Source organism: Echinops telfairi, unplaced genomic scaffold (assembly GCF_000313985.2).
Source record: "Echinops telfairi isolate 266 unplaced genomic scaffold, ASM31398v2 ScPeMD7_1;HRSCAF=3_0, whole genome shotgun sequence".
Taxonomy (NCBI): domain Eukaryota; kingdom Metazoa; phylum Chordata; class Mammalia; order Afrosoricida; family Tenrecidae; genus Echinops; species Echinops telfairi.
Window position 1 is genome coordinate 77,659,311 of NW_022103896.1, and position 18,912 is coordinate 77,678,222.

At 41.4% G+C, this 18,912-nt stretch overlaps 1 long non-coding RNA gene across 3 annotated transcripts in view; it reads right to left on the bottom strand.

Moving 5' to 3' along the window:
- LOC123521299 overlaps positions 1-18,257 on the bottom strand; it is a 27,098-nt gene extending 8,841 nt beyond the window's left edge. For 2 of the 3 annotated variants that reach the window (XR_006679803.1, XR_006679769.1), the window contains exons 1-3: positions 18,120-18,257; positions 10,981-11,092; positions 1,107-1,197 (exon numbers count right to left, since the gene is read on the bottom strand). This is a non-coding gene — a long non-coding RNA (uncharacterized LOC123521299). The remainder of the gene's footprint in view (positions 1-1,106; positions 1,198-10,980; positions 11,093-18,119) is intronic. The other variant, XR_006679790.1, reaches the window with a different exon arrangement.
- Positions 18,258-18,912: the final 655 nt, after the last annotated feature.

Genomic DNA, 18,912 nt, shown 5'->3' on the forward strand with positions numbered 1-18,912 from the left:
ATAGGCTAGTGGGTGGGAAGTCTTGTGGATCCAGTGGCATTATAGGCATCTCAGCACTGGCAGGGGTTCCCACATGATTCCTTCAGCTCTGAAACTCTGACTGCCTCAGGGTAGCTTCATGTAACTTCTCCTCAGAAATGTCACGCAGGGAGTCAACTTTGTCAGTAGAGAGTTTCTAAGGGCGTGAGTAAGAGAGAGGGTATCTCCCTCCTCCAAGGAAGAAATACAGGAGTTCCCAGAATCCTCAGGAGAAGGCCATGCCCACACAGAGGCCTCATTGGCAATGACCCAATTGACAGACTAGACTCCACCCCTTCACTCTTAATCCTCTCAAGTCCCAAACTGACACCAGATTATGTATCTACCACAGACCATATCAGTGTAGGATGTGTCCAAAATCACTGACTCTCAAGGTGAAAAAGGAGGGCTTAGGCAGAGAGACCAGGAAGCACAGATGGGGGAAGAAAGATGCCACACCACATGAAGACTGCCAAGGAACAGATGCTGAAGTGGGCCAAAGACCTTCCTGGAGCTGACATTGGGTAAAGAAAAAGCCACCACATGCACTTGACTGCCTAGCCTCATCTCATTGTAGGAGAATACATTTCTGCCCTTCAAAGTTAAAAAAACAAGTTATGATTGTCTAACAAATATAAACATGTAAATGAGCAAATTTCTAAATTGAGCACAAAATATGACTCTCAGTTTTGGGAAGTTAAGGCATACAGAGAAACATACTGAGTTATATATGTCTAAGTGTGTTTGGCTGCCTACACAATTCTTATCCTGAAATGAAACATAAGCATCATTTATCATGCTGATAACAAATCTTGGGATAATAAAAAATCCAAACAAAATCTTTGATTTGGGGCATATACTGTATCCTATTTTCCACACACGCTGTGCGTAGAAGAGTAAAATTTGTATTCCAAAACTGAGCAAATAATATTAAATTCTATTTTTTAAAGATAATATTGGTCAATAATTTGAATTCTTTCAAATGATTGCTGCTTCGATAAGCTTAATTTTTCCTAAGAAGCCCCTGGTGGCACCAACAGCTAAACACTTGACTACTAGCCAAAAGGTTGGCATTCAAATATACTCACATGTGTCTTGAGAGATAGGCCTGCCAATCGGCTTCCAACAGAAACAGTTCTGTCTGTACACACGGGGTCACCATGAGTCAGAATCAACGACCTGGCAGTCAACAAAAACAAAAAACAATTCAAAATCTCAAAAGATGAGTAGTGTAAACTATATATAGCAAAAACTTCACAACTGAAAAAGGAGAGATTTAGATTTACATTCTAAATATACAAAGACAGACCCCAATATGTGTGACAATCATTGCAATCAAGTTGATACTGACTCATAGTGACCCCGGCGGGTTTCCGAGACTGTAACTCTTTACAGGAGCTCTGTTCTCCAACAGAGCTTCTGGGGGGTTCAAACTGCTGACCATGCAGATCACAGTCCAACATATAAGACTACATGACCAGGGCCCCCATCTGTGACCCTAGAGCAAGGATCCTCAAACTTTTAAAACAGGGGGCCAGTTCACTGTCCCTCAGACCTGTTGGAGGGCCGGACTATAGTTTATAAAAACACTATGAACAAATTCCTATGCACACTGCACATATCTGATTTTGAAGTAAAAAAACCAAACAGGGCAAAAACACCCAGTGAGCCGGATAAATGTCCTTGGTGGCTGCTTGTGGCCCGCGGGCCGAGTTTGAGGATGCCTGCCCTAGAGACTAGAATAGTTTTGCACATCCACAAGCCGTAGGTGCTTGATAAAGGAGCCCTGGTGGTGTGATGGGCTAAATGTTGGCTGCTCACCACATGGTTGGCAGTTCAAATTCACCAGCCCCTCCAGGGGATGAAGGCAGTCTATTTTCACAGTCTATTTTAAAAAGTCTAGAGGAGCAGGTCTACCTTGTCCCACAGGATTGCTATCACTTGGAATTAATTGATGGCCGTGAATTCAATGGCATTAAATTCAATGCCAGTGAATAGGGGTTTGTTATATTTACGGAATAAAAGAGAGAGTTGAATCAAGAAATAGTAAGCCTATGATTACCAATTGTGCCCTTCAAAGCTAGGAACATACATGCAATTCCAATATCTCTAGAACTGCCCTGCTTGCACCTAGAAATTGTTATTAGCTGCTGTTAAGTCACCTCCGCCTGATGATGACTGTGTCGCGTTGTTATATTGAAGTCCACTGTGGTGGTTTAGTGAGGATTGTCCTCCAGCGCTATATAAGAGAATGCTCTGTTGTGATTCATAAGGTTTTCACTAGTTAATGTTTGAAAGTAGATCACCAGGCCTTACTTCTTAGTCTGAAAGCTCGGCTGAACCGCATCCACCATGGTTGACTCAGCTGGTACTTGACATGCCAGGGGCATAACTCCCAGCATCAACAGTATAGCAAGCTACAGTCACAAGTCACCACAGTACAGCAGACTAACTGATGGTGGTGGAGATGCAAAATTGGCCCTATGCCTGCATCATTCAATCCTTGAAAAAGCCACTCTCCACCAGATGAATAGTTCCTAGAGGCCCAAAGTATGTGTCATGTGTCCACCCAGGTCAAGTGGAAGCTGCCCTCCCTGCCATTTCTACTGCTCAGCCATTGTTGCCTCCACTCTGAGAACCTGCCACACAGAGGTCGTGAACTCTGCGCAGTCTCCACGACCAGGGAACCACCCGTCTCAGGGGCAATACAGTTCCATCGGAGGGAAAACACTAGTTATATTCAATTAGGGAAATCCCATGTCAGGCTTTGGGCTTTAAGTATTTTTGTTTCACTTTGAACTTTTAGATTTTAGTGACATGAAGTTTTACAAAGCAAATCAGTTTTCTGTTCCAAAGTTCATACGTACTTTGTTTCATGTCATTGATTTAAATTCCCCCAAGTAATACCACTTTTACTATTTCTTTCCTATTTTTCCTGTTTCCATTCCTCCTCCATTCTTAAACCTTTCTGCCTTCTGAACTTTATTCTTGGACATTTGCCCTTTTGATCTCAAAGGGCCAATTCTCCTAAGGAATCCATCTCTCCAAAGTGTTATTATTTACCTGCTGGAAGTGTCTGTTCATTTGGGTAGGAGCTCTGATGGTGCTGTGTGGTAGGCATTAGGCATTGGGCCATTCGGTCAGCCTTTAGAATCCACTGGGTATTTTGATGGAGAAATATGAAGCTATCTGCTCCTACATGTATTTATCATCTCCGAAAGCCAATGTGGGGCCCCTCAAAGTTAGAATTCCCTCAGTAGCAGTTGTTTGGGTTATTTGGCTACAAATTAAGCATAACAGTGAGTTCAGTTCCAGACCTGAAGGGACCAAAGATCAGGTGTTGCCCATGTTCCAGTCGTTTCTATTTGGCCAGTAAGCTCAGTCTTTTGAATTTTGTTCCACACTTTTCCTCTCATTCTACCCAGGACCTCTGTGATGGTTAAGGTTGTCTGCCAATTTGATGGGCCAGAATCTGTGGCTTGGCAGGTAAGGCTTCGCATTTCCCCATGACGTGATCTCACACAAGGTGATCAACTCCATGTGGGGTTTGCTGTGAGCAATCAATCAGTTGTGGGACGATTAGGGCAGAAGCAACTTCCTCACTCAGGCCACAGCCCTGATATAACTGCTTACCACCTAATTTTGGAAGTTGGGATAGATGATTGTAAGTGGGCTCATAGTTTCCTGCTTGCTTTCCCTGGAGAACAGCTGTGGGCAAGTGGCCCTGGTGTTGGCCCCGTCTGTCACTGATCCTGTGGCGTCAGAGCAGGTGGTGACCCTTGCCCAGTGGGGATGGCTGCAGGAGGTGGAGGTGTGGCTGGAGAGCATGGATAAGGTTGCTGGCTTCCAATGGGATAGATTGAAACAAACAAACAAATACCTAAAAATAATAATAAATTTTGAAAGATTAAGAATGGGAGAAAAAGAAAACCAGCGACAACAAAAAAGTACAGATATTAAAAAATGGAAATAAAGGGGAAAATATTTTAAATGCAAAAACAAAATGAGGGGGAAGGAATAATGGTTAGAAATACAAAAGCAAAGAAAGAAAAGGGAAAAAGAGAGGCAGAAAAAGAAAAGCAAGGGAAAGAATTTTTAAAAAGAAAAAGGATAAAATAGAGGAGGCAGGCCACTCAACTGATGTTCCTGCTGGCTGAGAAGGCAGTTGGGTGCAGGGCGCCTAGTAAGGTTAGTGTGCTCTGCTGACCAAGGCGGTCCTGTGTGTGGGGAAAGGGAGGGTGGGCAGTCCAGAATAGGGTTCATTCTGGCCTGAAAAGCACCTTGGGACAGGGCACTTGGTCCTGAAAAGGGTTTCTCCTGGTTGAGATAGACAGTAGAAGCGGGATCCCTGGTCGCAGATCCAGATTTTCAATTCCGAGCGCAGCTAGGGTCAAGGTGCCTAGCCCAGGAAAGAGTTCCTGCTAGTTCAGGGGTAGGCTAGTGTCAGGGCACCCGGCCAGCACTGTGCATTATGCAACCCTGAGGAGGCAGACATGTGCCTCCAAAAGCATGGGGAGCAGCCCCCGGCACCTGAATCACAAGAGTTTGCCTCCAATATCAGGAGGAGCCCAGGCTTAGTGTGTATTTGAATGTCATCCAGGTGGGTGAGGGTCGGGGTTGGTCACATTCCTAGATACTGGATAGATGTGGGGAACAAGTAGAATATGACCTTTCTGATCACCAGTCAGAGTGGGCACCAGTGTGGTCCTAGGCAAGGGGAGCTGAATATTAGGTCACTGTTCTCATTGGCATGCTACTTGCAAAAAATCAAAATGGCTGTGCTATGTTAGGCCAGTTAACAACTCACCATTCCATTTTGTTTCTGCTTGCTGCGTTTCTGGAGCTTCTTACCTTTTTACATATCTGACATACGTCTCTGTCCTTCCTGCTGATGCTTAAGGGTTCCAGGATTATCATCAGTATTTGCTTCATTTGGTCTCTCCTATTTTGCTGCTGTTGTTGTTCAGGTGGATAGCCTGTCTGCCTAGGCCACCACCTTGCTGGAAGTTTCCTTGGCTTTTAATTTTTTAAAAATTTTAATGAGAAATATTGAGTTCACCAATCCTGTAAGGAACATTGTTGCTTGTGGACCTTTGCATTCTTGACTTTTTTTTTTCCCTTCAAATAAATAACTGGGTCAAATTTCACACATTTCCTTTTAAGGACCCATGGTGGATGGGAATTACTTGGAATGGCACTTCTATCCAGATCTCCCATCAAAGGTTTGGGTGGGAGCATTAAAATAGGTTTGGGAACGACGAATAGAAGAAGGGAGTGGTCAGTGCTGCCGTTCTTCTGGGTGTCCGAGAAGCATTTCGGAAGCAGTGAGAGAATATCCTGTGACCGTCAAGAAAGAAGAGTCACCGGTGGAGCACAGGCAATAGCCTTACTGAAGAGGCACAGAAGCACCAGAAGCTGCAGCATCAAGCCCATGAGCCGGAGCAGAGGAGCAGAGCTGAGAACATGAAGTAGAGCAGCAGGAGGACTTCCTGGTTCATGAAGGCAAAGGCCAAGGAACTATGAAAGTCAGAGGACAAGAGAAACATGCCAAGCAGCATGGCTGAGAAGAGGCATTGTGGACAAAAGAAGTGTATCCTTGCTATTTTTTTTAACCTATTAGCTTCCCTGATAAATCCCACAATCATGAAGATTATAAATTCCGCATGGTCATTACAATAAATTACAATAAATTAGGAAACAAACTCAGCAGGGGCGTAGAGTTGTGTCGGAGGCCTGGTTGGTGTCGGAACAGGTAAAGAAGGAAGGTGGAGAATAAGGCACACCAGATCTCTGCCTTCTGGTAATCAGCCTTGCTCTAAGGCGGAGTAGAAGTCGCCACCTCCCGATAGAAGCCTGAAGCCAGAGGAAATCAGATCTGACTCCCATGCCATTTCCTTAGGATGTTGGCATACAGAATGCCAAGCAATCTGGGAAGGCTGTGCCCATTTACACCCCACCAGCTGTGACCAACCCCTCATCAGGCTCTCGTCAGCAATCATGTGATTAGGTGTATTGTTTTTAGCCAATTAAAATCTGATGTTTTCAAAACAGTTCTTCATTGTTCGGTGCCATTGATTATAGGCTGTGCAAACTTCTTAAATGTGCTAGAATATGGAGTTTGTAGACATGCAGTTTGGAAATATTTATATCATGAAAAAGCCAATTTGGTATAAAGGAAACTCCTGTTGGGAGGTATTATTTGCATCTAATACAGATGTTCTCAATTTGTGGGCCGCGACCCCTTTGGGGGTCAAACAACCCTTTCACAGGGGTCACCCGATTCAAAACAATAGCAAATGACAGTTATGAAGTAGCAACGAAAATCATTTTGGGGTTGAGGGTCACCACCACATGAGGAACTGCATGAGAGGGTCGGGGCATGAGGAAGGTGGAGAACCACGAAAGAGGACAAAAAGGAGCCCGGGTGGCAGTATCCATTGAAGTGCTGGACAAGTAGCCATCTGATGAGTGCTTCAAAGCCACCAGCCACTCCTCAGGAAGATAATGATGTTATCTACTTCTATAAAGATTTAGTGTCAGAAAATCTGTATGGGGTCTTTATGAATCGGAACTGACTGTATGACAGTAGGTGTAACTGGGCAAAAAGGGTCCCTAGGTGGTGGCAAAAACAGTTTTTGCTCAACTGGTGGTACATCCGAAGGAAAGGCCTAACAATTTGTGTCCATTAAGATGACAGCCAAAAAAAACTTATAAAGAAATTCTATGATGTAATAAAATTCCATTGAGTTAGGATTTACTGAACAGTGTCTGTGGTTTTTTTAAAAATAGCACAAAAGTTATTTTGCATAACTGTCTCCAGCACTAGCTCAAAGGGCAAGGCTAACTAACCCAAGGCTGAGTTGGTCTTTTGATGTTTACAACACTGGGTCGTGTACTAAAGGGCATCATTGAATAAACAGAGCACAGAGGTCTCATTGCCACACTTGTTCTAACAACTTTGCATATGACATTCTTATTCCTATCTAAAATATCCTATCAGACAACTTGTATGTTATCCCACATAATAGGAGAATTGTGCATTAAAATTGATCTATGGAACAAGACAAGCTGGCATTTTCGTGTCCTTAATCTGATGTGAAGTAATACGTGTATTACAAGAGCTATTGCTGCTGTCATTCTGCCGGTGGAGAATACTTACTGGACTTTTCTATTATATAGAAGTCTTTCAGGGAAGCAAATACATTTTACATTTTCTAAAGAATATGTTATAAGCCATATAAATATATTCATTTGAGACGTTATGGGGAGAGAGCAAATTTTAAGGTCATAGACTCAGAAAGTTTATACCTAAGAAAGTATCTAGTTCAATCCCTTCCCTTTTTAGTTAAAGAGGATGGAAAAAATGATTTGCTCTCAATTAAGTTTGGAAATGAAATGTTTTAAGTTGGAGATGATAAGATATCATTCCATATGGCTTTTCACCTTGCGTAGCACACAAAAGGGCTCCTTATACGTATTTGTAAAATCCATTAATGCTGTTGGAGGATGTTGAACTGATTTCTCTTAAAATAGACATCATCTGTGATGCACATAGAATACACAGTATTCTGTTTTATTCCTGGCACATAGTAAGTACATATGAGTGTGTATAAGAGACCAGTCCTCAATTCAGCACTCAATGGGCACTAAGCTACACAGTGTTGCCTACCCACATTCCAACGGTGCTGATATGCAGCACACATGACATCTTGAAGAGAATATTGATTGAAGTTTAGGTTTTCCATAATAAACATCTTAAAAGTATTTGTGATGATCACAATTTGCACTTGAAAATGATGACTTAACTAGGAAATGGACCCACGTTGATCAAAGTTCTGAGCCTGTGCTCCTAAAAGAGTTGTATTTTTTCCATGTAAACATTTAATTACAAGTTTCTTTGCTGCATGGAAGAAGCACACCAGCCTATGCAACCACGAGGTGTCGAAGGGATCAGGTATAAGGCATCATCAGAACAAAATAATCTTACCATAGTGAATGATGGGGGTAGTGCGGAGTGGACACCCAAAGCCCATTAGTAAGCCACTGGAGATCCCCTCGCAGAGGGGTTTCAGGGAGGAGATGAGCCAGTCAGGGTGTGATATAACAATGATGAAAAATAAAACTTTCCTCTAGTTCCTAAATGTTTCCTCCCCAACGATGAAAAATACAACTTTCCTCTAGTTCCTAAATGTTTCCTCCCCGCTCCCATTACCATGACTCAAATTCGACCTTGCAAGTCTGGCTAGACCAGAGGAGGTACACTGGTACAGATAGGAACTGAAAACACAGGGAATCCAGGGCGGATGAGCCCTACAGGACCAGTGGTGTGAGTGGCGAAACAGGGAGGGTAGAGGGAGAGTGGGTAGGAAAGAGGGAACCGATTACAAGGAACTATATGTGACCTCCTCTCTGGGGGACGGACAACAGAAAAGTGGGTGAAGGGAGACGTCGGACAGGGCAAGATATGACAAAATACCAATTTATAAACTATCAAGGGCTCATGAGGGAGGGGGGAGTGGGGAGGGAGGGGGGAAATGAGGACCTAATGCCGGGGGCTTAAGTGGAGAGGAAATGTTTTGAGAATGATGAGGGCAATGAATGTACAAATGCGCTTTACACAATTGATGTGTGTATGGATTGTGATAAGAGTTGTATGAGCCCCTAATAAAATGATTAAAAAAAAAAAAAGAACTAGGAAAAAAAAAAGTTTCTTTGCTGATAGGATTTAAGGTGACCCAAATTGCAACAACCAAGAATCTCTAATTCTCATATAACTAGTGACTCATAAAACATATTGATGTGTCTGGATTAGCAAAACTTGGGCCACTCAATATTATGTTGAGGCATAGACATGACATTAATTTTTATAATAATTTTATCTCTACCAAGGGTATATTTCAGCATAACAGAGTTAAAATTACCCATAGAGGATATGAAGTCATACATCAAGGCTAAATGGGATACATGAATGGTGAATTTTATTTATTTTTGAAGTGAAATTTATTGAGCAATTCTATTTTGAACAGTTCTTTGCTATATTCTTTCTCATGAAGATGAATGTCAGATAACTGGATTACCTTTAGTAGCATTTCTAAAACTTGCCTTGTCATGAGAGTCCACCCCTAGGAGAACTTGTTATAAATCTAGATATCTAGACTCCTTCTCTGGAGACTCTATTTAGTAGGTCTGGGGTAGGGCTGGTAGTCTCTGTCTTTGTAAAACCCAAGATTATTATTCTAATGATTGAACAAGTTTGGGAAATATTTTTCTAGATTATTATTTGCTAAGTAGCAAAACTGATAATAGAACCCATTTCTGGATCAGAAGTCATAAGAGTTTTCAAAACTTGTTTAGTTCTTACCTAAAAATCAGCAGACAAAATATAAACCCTTCAGCGACCCCCAAGCACATCTTCAAAGGAAGAATTATCCAATTCAAACTCTCGGGACTTGATGTGCCTCTTAAATAAGTGATATGGATGCTGACATGCAGAAGTTAGAGTCATAATTGAAGTTCAAAGACATGACCAGAATCCAAAGTTGAAAGGTGATTAAGGTAGTTAGCAAACCTAAGATGTAATTGATTATAAATTACATCATTTTATATATCACTTAAATGAATACAATGTATTTCAGTGAGTGAAAGACACGTTCTTTTTCAGTCTTACATTGCTGACATCAAGAGATATTCGTAATCTGTTGTCCGTTAGCACTGTATGTATTGATGGAGCTTTTATTTTCTTAACAGATATTGTAAGATACTTTTACCTCAGATTCATTAAAATATTTGGTTACTATATTCCAAAACATCTTCTCATCCAGAAACCAGTTCCTTCATATCCCTCTTTAATTTGGAATCATTCAGTCCTATTTTTTTCCCACCAGAATCATCCCTTGTGCCATCAAGGCTCAACATTTGTTAAAATCCTTCATAAAAGAACTCATCCTACATCAGCTTTGCAGTGAGGTAAGATTACCTTACCTTGGTATTTGGGATATTGAAAATTATGTTTGATTCTAAAAGATGGGTATGTGACTGTGAATTATTGCAAATTTAATCAATAGGTGATACCAATTATAGTTGAAGCTTTATATGTGGTGTGTTGACTGGAAGAAATAAATACTTCACTGCCCTGGACTGCAAATGCCTATGCGCTTGGCTACAAGCAAAAGGTTGGTAGTTTGAACCACCTCAGAAGAAAGGCCTGGCGATCTATTTCCACAAAGTGCGCAGCTTTGAAAACCCTATACCGTGCAGTTCTGTTTTGTAAGACCGAGGTGGTCATGAGCCAAAAGCAACTTTGTAGCAACTGTTTGTTGTTGTTTTTGACTAACTTGGAAGAAGCTGTTCAATTTCCATCAGTAAACAGAATCAGAGGCATTTTGCCTTCATGTGATCAAGGACTGTGATTTTTATCTCAGGACTGCAATCTCTTGTGGGTTTTTTGTTTGTTTGGTTTTTGTCTTTACATAATGTAGTTCAGGGAAGACTAGTTAGTCAAGCAGTGTTGGGACTGGAGAGAGATGATGTACTCAAATTATGGGGAGGCCAGGAAATTGGCACACAGGTGATCCAAATGGCTAAGGTGCTTGACTCAGCACTGTAAGGTTGGAAGTTGGAGCCCAACAAGAGGCCTCTAAGAATGGTCTTACATTAGTTCTGAAAAAGCAGAGGCTGAACAAACGATGGAACACAGTTCAGCTCTCACATAAGTGGGGCCACCCCTGAGTTAACTTTCCTCTGGAAATAATGAAGGCATTTTTTACAGCAACACAGGGATGAGAGGCACCATCCCATGGCCACCCTTGGATTTGTAGGGGCAAACCTGGGGTTGTGCTACCGATAGTTGCGGGTGCTGTGAAAAGGGGGTGTTGCTTGAAGGGAGTTATTAGCGCTTCATCGATGGGTGTGTTTCACCTGCTGCAACCTTACAGACAGGCTCAAACTGCTCGTGTCTCTTACCAGTGTGAGCCGCTGCCAAACAAAACTGGAAACTAGGAGGTAAGAGAGCGCCTAGAGGAGTCTGATAAAATCAGCTGGAACACAGGCTGGTGGAGAAATGTGGAGGACATCCCTAGAGGGGAAAGTGAAAAATAATCAGAAGACAGTCCTGTCACATAATTTTATGTTATTGGATCTGTCGAACAGTGTATAGCCAATAAAGAGGTACTTTAATACAAGACTGCAGAGGACCAAGGAGAAACCCCACATTAGTTCAGGGCTGCCATATTGATAAGGCTTCTAGTCAAGAGTTACGTCTTAGTTCCCAAGGGCTGCCATAATAAAGTACCACAAATGGGGTGCCTTTTCAAAACAGAAATCGATTTTCTTATCAACTGAAGTAAAAAGCAATGAATTGGCCAGGCCATACTCTCTGGACAGTCGCCAGGGGATGATCTTTTCTTGTTCCTCCCAGCTTCTGGGAACCCCAGGAATTCCTTTCCTTACAGACACATCTGCACATGACCTTCTTTGTCTCTCTGTATCTCTTCTCTCTTTTTTTTAAAAGGACACCATTCAGATGGGATTACTTCAATGTATCCCCATCCTAAACTAACTGACATCTTAAAAGATGACATTTTCTTCGGCTGGCTTATATGTATCTATATTTACAGATGTCTATATGGCTTTAAAACTTTGTGGAAAAACAATGAATGAAGAGATAATGGAGTTTTCCCACACATTTTTTGAAACACACACATTTATTTATCTCAAGGAAATGATTCACGCGGTTGTAGAGACTGGATCAGGTGTTAGGCTTCACCTGACTCTCACAGCAGCAGTGGTTAACAAACCCAAGATTGGCAGGTCAGATGGCATGCTGCTGGTTGGCGAGACAAATGACTCCACTGTTGGCAGATAACATGCCTAAGAGCAGTGGTTCTCAACCTTCTTCATGTTGTGGTGACCCCCACCCCGAACCATAAAATTATTTTTGTTGCTACTTCATCACTGTGATTTTGCTACTGTTATGAATCAGGCGACGCCTATGAAAGGGTTGTTTGACCCCCAAAGGGGTTGCGACCCACAGGTTGAGAACCGCTGCCTTAGAGGCTAATGAATCCAAAGACAATAAGACAGGCTGCTGGATGGGGTCCAAAGAACTGAGGTCAGATGATGATTGTGAATCTGATCAAGATCCAGCAAAAAACAAGAGAGTTTGGTCAGAATGGCCATGAATAGATTGAGAACAGGCCACATTCTCTAGGAACTCTGTTTCATTTGATCGCCTGCTCAGAGTGTATCACATCACAGAGGTGATTGCATTATTATCAGTCCCCATTGTAGAAGGTGATCTCATTCTAACTTCAAAGCCACTGAGATCATGACTCAGTCAAATTGTCAAACAACACTAACTATCATGGGCCTCTTCACAGATGTCATGGGTTAGAACTTCAACATTTTTTTTGGGGGGGGCACATAGTTTAAATCTGTATGTTTAGCAAATAACTATGGAAGCTGGAATATATGAAGAAGAATGAGTCATCAAGGTGGGAAGAAGGCTTATTAACAACTTGCAATATGTAGATGACACAGCTTTGCTTGCTGAAAGTGAGGAGGGCTTGAAGCACTTGCTGATGAAGATCAAGTATTGCAACTCAAAGTAGAAAAAAACAAAATTCTCACAACTGCATCAATATCAAATTATCACTACCATTGAGTCAATGCTGACTCATAACAACCCCATAGGACAGGGTAAAACTGCCCCATGAGTTTCCAAAACTGTAACTCATAATGGGAGTGGAAAGCCTCGTCTTTCTCTGGCAAAGCAACTGGTGGTTCTGAACTGCAGATCTTGTGGATTGCAGCTCAGGGTGCAACACTATGCCACATAGGTAACACCATGATAAAAGGAGAAAAGATTGAAGAGGAAATAAAATATTTCCTCTTGCTTGGGTCCACAACCAATGCTCATGGAAGCAGTGGTCAAAAGAGTCAATGAGGCTTTACATCCATTGATGCATTACATTGGGTAAGTCTGCTGCACAAGACCTCTTTAAATTGTTTAGAAAATGATGATGGTAACATACGTACAAAGACGTTTGATACAACTGATGTATGAAATGTTATAAGAGCTATAAGAGCCCCCAATAAAATTATACACACACACATACATACAAGGAGATTAGTTTGAGGATAAAGATGCCCCTCACACAATGCATGATATTTCAATGACCTCATATGCATGTAAATAACAGACACTGACTAAGGAAAACGAAAGAATTGAGGCTTTCTGATTGTGGTGCTGGTGAAGAACGTGGAAGGTACCTTGGACTGCCAAAAGAACAAGTAAGTCTGTATTGGAAGAAGTATATCCAGAGTGCTCCTTAGAGGCAAGGATGGTGAGATTTTGTCTCCCTTACTTTGGACATGTCGTCAAAAGAGACCAGTCCCTGGAGAAGGACATCATGCTTGGTAAAGTCGAGGGGCAGCGAGAAATGGGAAGGCCCTTGACAAGATGGATTGACACACTGACTGCAACAACAGGTTCAAACATAGCAGCAATTGTCAGGATAGCTCCAGACTGTGCGGTGCTCTGTTCTCTGGTCCGTAGGGTCGCTATGATTTGGAACCCACTCGATGGCACCTAACAGCAACGTGTTAGGAGAGCCCCTCTAAAGTAAGAGCTACGTTGCTTCCCCTTGTACTTTCCATTACAAAGAAAGAAGCATCCCCTCAGACTGGTGTCTTCAGATTTTGGAGGCAACATTCCATAGGTAAATATGCTGCTTTGATCTCGTTAGTGCCACTCTAGGAGCCCTGGTGCGATAGTGGGTTATACGTTGTCACATGCATCAGTACTTCATTTCTTTTTACTGCTGAGTAGTATTCCACGTGTGTAGGTACCCTACTTTATGCTGAGCACAGTTATTTCTTTATTCATTCTTGTCCTTACTGTAGGGAAATTTACAATCATGAGAAGGCATCACTAAACATGATCAGCTATCCCTAAGTCTCCCTAAAGCAGTCATTATCAAATAGGGTCCTATAAGAGCTTCAGGATGACTAGGGTAAGTACAGTTTCTCTAGGACCCTATTTAATACTTAGTAAATCAAACTCTGGGGTTTGGTTTGTGGTTTAAGAAGCACTATATGTGAATCTAGAAGCCCTGATATAGTAGTGCTTATGCATTAGGCTGCTTACTGCAAGATCAGCAGATTGAATTCACCAGTTGCTCTGCAAGAGAAAGATGAGGTTTTCTATGACAACAACCGGTTACAATCTCAGAAACCCACAGGGGCAGTTCTACCCTGTCCTTTAGTGTCACTCTGAGTCAGAATTCCCCAGAGGGCAGTGAGAGAGATAGGCTGTCAGTGTGGAATGGCGCTAGAAATAGGAAAGGCTCTTTGGTAGGTCAGCCTGCCTCACCACGTCTCTGTGACCCATCCAAAGGTGTTGAAAAGGTCTACAGCAGACACAAATCCATATTTCCAAGATTGTATGGTTAGGTAATACCCTATCCTGCTCATCACTTTTCTTTATTTGAAGGCAGCTCCTTGTTTGCTCTTGGGCCTGAGTAGAAAGTAGATTCATGGTCGTGGGCCACCAAGGAACTATACAATCTGAGATGTGCCTCAACTTTCTGGTGTTAAATGGGAACACTTTACATGAGTCAGGCCCAAGAAGATTAGGAATCTATGACGATTAATATTATATGTCAATCATTCTCAGTGTATTATGTACTCCTCCTCCATGTTGTGATGTGAAGTAAGCAGTTGGCAGGGGAGTTTCCTTAGGGATGTGACCTGCATGCCCTCTATAAGGATATCGTGGCAAAGTGCTCCATTGCGTGCTCACTTCCCTCTCACTCTCCCTATCTACATCCAACTCATCAAACTGAAATATCTGGTGCTTGGGACATGAGCCAGAAAAATTCCACCTGCACTGCAGATTTTGGATTCAACAACTACCTCAAGCCCATGAGGCCCAGTTTATGAGCAAATGTGCAACTGCGCTGGCACCGGCTGCTTGTGGGTAACACACCATAACAGCATCAGTCAGGGTTTTCCTGAGAAAAGAGTGGCGATGGGAAATCATCCCAGTGGGCAGAGCTTCAGGTGATGCCTCTTGCTGCTTTCTTCGTGTTGCAGGAGGAGAATCCTATAACACAAATCTACTCCGATTTGTGGACAGTGGCTGATGAATTATTTCAATAAGGTACTTGCAAAGACTAGTGCAAGAGAATAGTTAGAGACCTGATTGGTGGGTAAATATGTGAATATAGTTTGCTTTTCAAAAAAGTTTTTTGTGAAATGGGTGAAGGTTTACAGAGTGATCAGTTTTAGATCACAGCAATACACACACATTTTCCAACATGTCACTGACAAAAGTCGCTACAAGGTAACATTCTATATTCCACTTCCTTCCTACCTTTTCCATTTCCTCTTTCTTTCCTAACTTGATGAATTTTGTCTTTAGTTAAATGTTGACCTTTTGGTCTTAAGTGGTCAATTATTCTAAGGTGTTCACACCTACCTAGTGCTATTGTTTGCCTTATAGATCTATCGATTGTTTGGCTGAAAATTGAACCAGGGAGGTTAGCTCATTTTCAGACTTGAAGGATAACTAAGAGCCATACTCTTTCAGAGGTTTCATCAGCCTCTATTTGACCGGTAAGTCAGATCTTTTTAGGATTTTTACTTTTATTCCACATTTTTTTCTCCCACTCTCTCTCGATTTACCAATGTGATCTCTTTCAGAGATGCCGGTTGTGTTAGCCAGGGACCAAGTAGTTCTGTTCTCAGGGTTGTGAAAGCTGATTGGACGACTTGTTTCTTTTAATTCTTGTTTCCTCCAGGTAGGGAGAGGCCGATCACTGTATGTTAGGTGGCCGCTCACAAACTTTTACGACCTTAGTTGCTACTCACCAAAGTAGGATGTAGAACACTGTCTTTGTGGACTTTATACCAATTGATTCTGGTGTCCCCAGAGAGTGAATATCCCTCTTGAGCTGACCATACGTTGTGACTATGAACGCCAAGAGCATCAAGGATTTGGGCTGGAAAGGTAGATAAATGTCCACCCAAACAGTCTCCATTGCAGAAGATCTCAGTTTTCAAGAGAATAAAATAATCTCTCTTTCCCCACGTATTCCATTCCCTGCTGAGTGGATCCAGTGACACAGTGGCCATTTTTATTGGGCAAATCAATGGCAAAAGGCTTTTCTTTAAGGTTTGACAAAGAAAAGGCGGTACTTTGATGACTAAGCCATGGACTTTTCGATCACCTCCTATGCGTATGAAAGCCGGACAATATAAAAGGGAGACAGAAGAACTGATGAGTTTCAACTGCGGTTGGCCACAATTGAGTATACCGTGAACTGCCCAAAGAAGGAACAAATTCCTTTTAGAAGAAAGACAGCCAGCATGTTCCTTCAAAGCCAGGATTGCTGAACTTCAACCAGCTTCTTTGGGTCACGTCGTCAGGAGAGAGCAGTTAGAAGAGGACATCATTTTGCTGACAAAGTAGAGGCTTCCTTAAAATCTGCCATGAGACCAATTGACACAATAGCGGCAACAATGAGCTCCATTTTGAAAATGAGGCAGGAGCAGACAATGTTTCATTCTGTTACACATAACTCAACAGCAACTAACCATTTGAACACGCCAATTTAAAAGAGATCATTTTGAGGCAATTAAGAGAATTTGAATATAGACTGGGTATTATATATTAGTGCATTGTTAATATTGCTAGGTAGAAACATGGTCTTGTGGTAATGTAAAAAAAAGAAAGTTGCTTAACTGATATTGAAGTATCTACCAGATAAATAATAGGATAATTGATAATTACCTTAAAATATTTCAACTAATTAAAAAAGTGGAAGATAAAATAAAACTGGGGAAATATTGTAGATGTTTGGAAAGACACTGAAGCTTCAGAGTAATAAAATAATTAAGATTATATTTAATGTAACAAAGTGCATGCATTCATGAGTCTTCCCAAACCATTTTATAACTCTGTAAATTGTAGGCAACTGATAACAATGCCTTGGTGGCATTGACAGGTAAATGTTGGACTGTTAACTGCAAGGTTAGTGGTTCAAATCCACCAGCCGCTCTGAGGGAGACAGATGAGGCTATCTGCTCCTGTAAAGATTTACAACCTCAGAAACTTGATATTGGACATCTATGAGTCAAAATCAATTCAATAGCAGTCTTTTTTTTGTATGAACATTCTAATTATATTCTGTCCTGTAGCAGTTCAATAGACCTCCTCTCCAACTATGTAAGTGGCTATTTTGTCTCAATTTGCACAATTGTTTCAATAGTCCTTTACAAAATATAAATTTTTACTATTTTATTAGTCATCCTTCAAATCTCTTATAGAACTTCCTGGTTCCCTTATTATGGGCCACATAAAATCTTTCATACACCTTCATTTATATAAAGGTACAAAGGAAATAATTTTGTCCCTTTTCAAAGTTATTTTATACCATGATAAACCCATCTTTGTGTCTTTGCTGTGAAACTGAAAGCAAAATAAATGGCGTATTTGTGATTCAGCAGGTGCTAATAATTCACAAATATATAAGGAGCCAAGGTGGCACAGTGATTAAGCACCTGGCTGCCAAAAGGTCAGCAGATCAAACCTACTAGCTGCTCTGTGGGAGAAAGATGTGCTCATCACTTCTACAGACACCTCAGAAATCCTATGGTGCATTTCTACTCTGAGTTACATTGGGAGTTGGAATCAGCTTGGTGGCAATGAGTGTTTTTTTTGTTTGTTTGTTTTATTCTTAGTTGCTTTTGTTGTTGTTGTTTGGTTACTAAGAAATAATCTTTCAAAAGAGCACTTTGTTGGATAATTCAAAGTAAAGTGCAAACAAAGTGTACAAATGTCAATTAACTTTTCCTCCTACTTTTGTCTTATTTCCTCATACCATTAGTTCCTGAAAGTGTTTGAAATCTCAGCTCTAGACTTGGATGACAGTAAAATTTGAAGAAAGTAAATTTGAGAACATGTCACAACAATCATCCTCTGAAACTGTATCTAGAATTTAAATCATTTTAAGTAGATTCAAAATATAGTCTTGAAAAACACATGCCTTAAACAACAAAGAACAAAACAGAGTAACCAAGTTTCAATACAGGGCTCTCACCTTATCTGGCTACTCCACCACTTTTTCAACTTTTCTTCTCTTCCCCTAGTTGTCTTCTCTTCAGTTGGCCTAAGAGCAAATACTGGGAATGGCTTCGGATTCCCATTTTAGCGCCTCGGCTATCCCACAGCCCTCAATTGGGTATTTAGGGTCTATCGCTTAGGGTTATCTGAGCTTTGAGTTGGCTCTGTTTTCACTGACTTTGCTCGCAATCAATCGATGTTCTTTTGTGTTGATCTTATAAGAGTTTCAACAAATGCAGAAGCGATCTGAACTCTACAGTCACACATAACTCACTTCTGAAAACAGATACTAAAGTTAGATAATGTCCATAAACTCTCCTTGAACTTTTTGCCTAATTATAAAAAAGTAGATAACCAGTTACTAAAGATGTGTAGAAGAATGTCTTGGGGGAAAGAAAAAAGAGAGAGAGGAGAGAGAGAAGAAAGCAGTAACAGGAAACAAGTTACATACAACTTGCCTTATTAATTCACTTTAAAACCCTAAGAATCGCTAGGAAGATTGGCTTCTCTTAGATCTTCAATTATTTAGAACTCTCAGTGAGGTTTTCTAAGGTGACCAGACGTCCCACTTTTGGCGGGACAGCCCCGATTTTTAACAATTTGTCCCGTGTCCTGCGGCGTTTTAAAAAAGTCCCGATTTTTGGAAAGAATGCACAACAAGCTAGAGAACGGCGGGAGACCAGGAAGGGAATATATGGAAAGTTCGCATTGTTGATCAGTTGTTAGAATTCGACCACCATTGTTTGGACTTAATGAACAATGGCATTTTT